Source organism: Bombina bombina, chromosome 5, assembly GCF_027579735.1.
Source record: "Bombina bombina isolate aBomBom1 chromosome 5, aBomBom1.pri, whole genome shotgun sequence".
Taxonomy (NCBI): Eukaryota; Metazoa; Chordata; class Amphibia; order Anura; family Bombinatoridae; genus Bombina; species Bombina bombina.
The window spans coordinates 227588126-227591831 of NC_069503.1; positions in this window are offsets into that span (position 1 = coordinate 227588126).

The following is a 3706-nucleotide window of genomic DNA, read 5'->3' on the forward strand; positions in this document are numbered from 1 at the left end:
CTACTTTTTATACATTTATAAAACGTTGTTAGTACGTTATTGATCTGCCTAATGTAAATTAGACTGAAGCATTGTAAGGTCTTTTTAAAAGATTGCTATCTAACAAAATTGGTTTACCTAAATGTAAAGTAATCAATGTGCTCCAGGTTTTGTAGACACAATTTATTATTTAACAGGTTACCAATCAATAGGTCAGGCACCATCTACACAAAACTCTAAAACATGTACAGAAAGCTTCAATTTTTATTTGCAATGTTCCATGGGTTTATACTATATTTCCTTAAAATAACAGGATCTTCAAGATACAGAAGATCAAGGGACATTATAGGATAAGTGAAATTAAAGTGAAAAAAAGCTAAGAGCTTTGCTGAAGAGGGCAGTAGCAAGGAATATAAAATATGAAGTGAAAATATCCATATGTTAAAGACAGAAACTCCTTAAGGATGTCATTTAAGACTTAATTATTTATCACATAATCATTAAAAGGAATTGCATATGTGCCAACATAAGTACATTCTAAGAATAACATATGGAATATGATACATAAGAAGAGTTGGTGGACATACTTTTGAAAGTGAGGCCACCCATCTACAATCCTATTTGTTTTTTAATATGAGAATACCAGAACAAAATGAAGATCAAGAAGTTGAGGAAGAATAGTTCTTGTTGTAGCTTGCTGGGAAAGGCTGAAGAATGAAAATGCCTCAACCTAACATGGGGTAAATTAAAATTAAGAGTAACATAGTTTGTTTTATTTAATTAAATCCTTATTTTTGTTTTGCAATTGGATTTTCTTTTCATACAGGTGGTGAGAGTACATGATCCATCACTCCTGGGAATTACTCTTCCCTACCACTAGGTGGAGGTGAAGGTGGTCGAAGAATGAAGATGTGCTTTTGATTCTTCAGAGAGAGAGGGGGGTTCTCAGATCGAGTTGAGGCCCATTTCCCCATAGAGTACAGAGTTTTCCAGGGGGACGTATTTGGAGTATTGGAAGTGATATATATTTCACCATTGGGGATTTAGTCACAAGCCATGCTATGGGGGTTGCAGGAATGTGTCCTTTGCCTCTGCCTGTTGGTTCATCAGTAAACTCCTATTCCAGTTCTTATGCTGTTCTGTTTCAGTACTGGTCTTGACTTCCTACTGTTTTCTTCAAGTAGCAGGGTGTCTTTTGGTAACTACTATATTTTTATTTACTTGGCATTCTATAAGCTGTTTATTTTATTACTATATATATATATATATATATATATATATATATATATATATATATATATATATATATATATATATATCAGGTGTGTCAAACTCATTTTAGTTGCAGGCCATTTTCCATACAAGTGCAACTGACGTCGGTCGCACACTACATACATTGCTAAACAAAGTAGTGTCGTTTGCTATAACTGTATACATTTCAAAAGATTGTGTTCTGTAACCCCTATGTAACTTACTCTGGCTTGATGAAACACGCTCTAATGCTTTTAAGAAGGTGATAGAGACGCTCCATCTGGTTACTCTCCCACAAAGTCTGTGCTTTTTTTTTCTCTAGCAGCCCTGTTCCAAGCGTGCTCATAGTTTAGCATACTCATGTGCATAATGTAACATTTCCTCTGCCTTATAAATAGTGGGTCACAATGCTGTCGGCATAGCGACCCACTGTTTATATTGTGATAGATATATACGTCTTGTACATTATATAAAATAAATACATATATAAAATATATACGGCTAGATTACGAGTCTTGCGTTAGCCTTAAAAAGCAGCGTTGAGAGGTCCCAACGCTGCTTTTTAACACCCGCTGGTATTACAAGTCTGGCAGGTACAGGTGTACCGCTCACTTTTCTTCCATGACTCGAGCTTACCGCAAATCCCCTTACGTAAATTGCTTATCCTATCTTTTTAATGGGACTTGCCTAACCCCGGTATTACTTGTCTTGGAAGAAGTGAGCAGTAGACCCTCTCCTGTCAAGACTCCTACCGCATTTAAAAGTCAGTAGTTAAGAGTTTTATGGGTTAACGCCGTAACATAAAACTCTTAACTAAAGGGCTAAAAAGTACACTAACACCCATAAACTACCTATTAACCCCTAAACCGAGCCCCCCCCCCCCACATCGGAAACACTTTAATAAAGTTTTTAACCCCTAATCTGCCAACCGGACAGCGCCGACACTGTAATAAATATATTAACCCCTAAATCGCCGCACTCCAGCCTCGCAAACACTAGTTAAATTTTATTAATCCCTAACATCGCCGACACCTACATTATATTTATTAACCCCTAATCTGCCCCCCAACGTCGCCGCTACTATATTAAATTTATTAACCCCTAAACCTAAGTCTAAACCTAAATCTAACACCCGCCTAATTTAAATATAATTTAAATACAACGAAATTAAATTACTACAATTAAATAAATGAATCCTATTTAAAACTAAATACTTACCTATAAAATAAACCATAAAATAGCTACAATATAACTAATAGTTACATTGTAGCTAGCTTAGGGTTTATATTTATTTTACAGGCAACTTTGTATTTATTTTAACTAGGTACAATAGTTATTAAATAGTTATTAACTATTCAATAACTACCTAGATAAAATAAGTAAAATTTACCTGTAAAATAAATCCTAACCTAAGTTACAATTACACCTAACACTACACTATCATTAAATTAATTTACCAAATTACCTACAATTAAATACAATTAAATTAAATAAACTAAAGTACAAAAAAACCCCCACTAAATTACAGAAAATAAAAAAAAAAATTTTTTTTTTTTTAACTAATTACACCTACTCTAATCCCCCTAACAAAATAAAAAAGCCCCCCAAAATAATAAAATTCCCTACCCTATACTAAATTACAAATAGCCCTTAAAAGGGCCTTTTGCGGGGCATTGCCCCAAAGTAATCAGCTCTTTTACCTGAAAAAAAAAACAATACCCCCCACATTAAAACCCACCACCCACACTCCCAACCCTACTCTAAAACCCACCCAATCCCCCTTAATAAAACCTAACACTACCCCCTTGAAGATCACCCTACCGAGAGCCGTCTTCACCCAGCCGGGCACAAGTGGTCCTCCAGAGGGGCAGAAGTCTTCATCCGATCCGGGCAGAAGAGGTCCTCCAGACGGGCAGAAGTCTTCATCCAGGCGGCATCTTCTATCTTCATCCATCCGGAGTGGGTCCATCCTGAAGCCAGCCGACGCGGAGCATCCTCTTCTTCCGACGACTCCCAACGAATGAAGGTTCCTTTAAATGACATCATCCAAGATGGCGTCCCTTGAATTCCGATTGGCTGATAGGAGTCTATCAGCCAATCGGAATTAAGGTAGGAAAAATCCTATTGGCTGATTGGATCAGCCAATAGGATTGAAGTTCAATCCTATTGGCTGATCCATTCAGCCAATAGGATTGAGCTTGAATTCTATTGGCTGTTCCAATCAGCCAATAGAATGCGATCTCAATCCTATTGGCTGATTGAATCAGCCAATAGGATTTTTCCTACCTTAATTCCGATTAAAAACCTGATAGGTTTTTTTCAGTTGAATCTGCCCCTTTGTTTCCTATGGGGAAATCGTGCACAAGCACATTTAGCCAGCTCACCGCTACTGTAAGCAATGCTGGTATTGAGGTGAGATGTGGAGCTAAATTTTGCTCTACGCTCACCTTTTTGCGGCTAACGCCGGGTTTAAAAA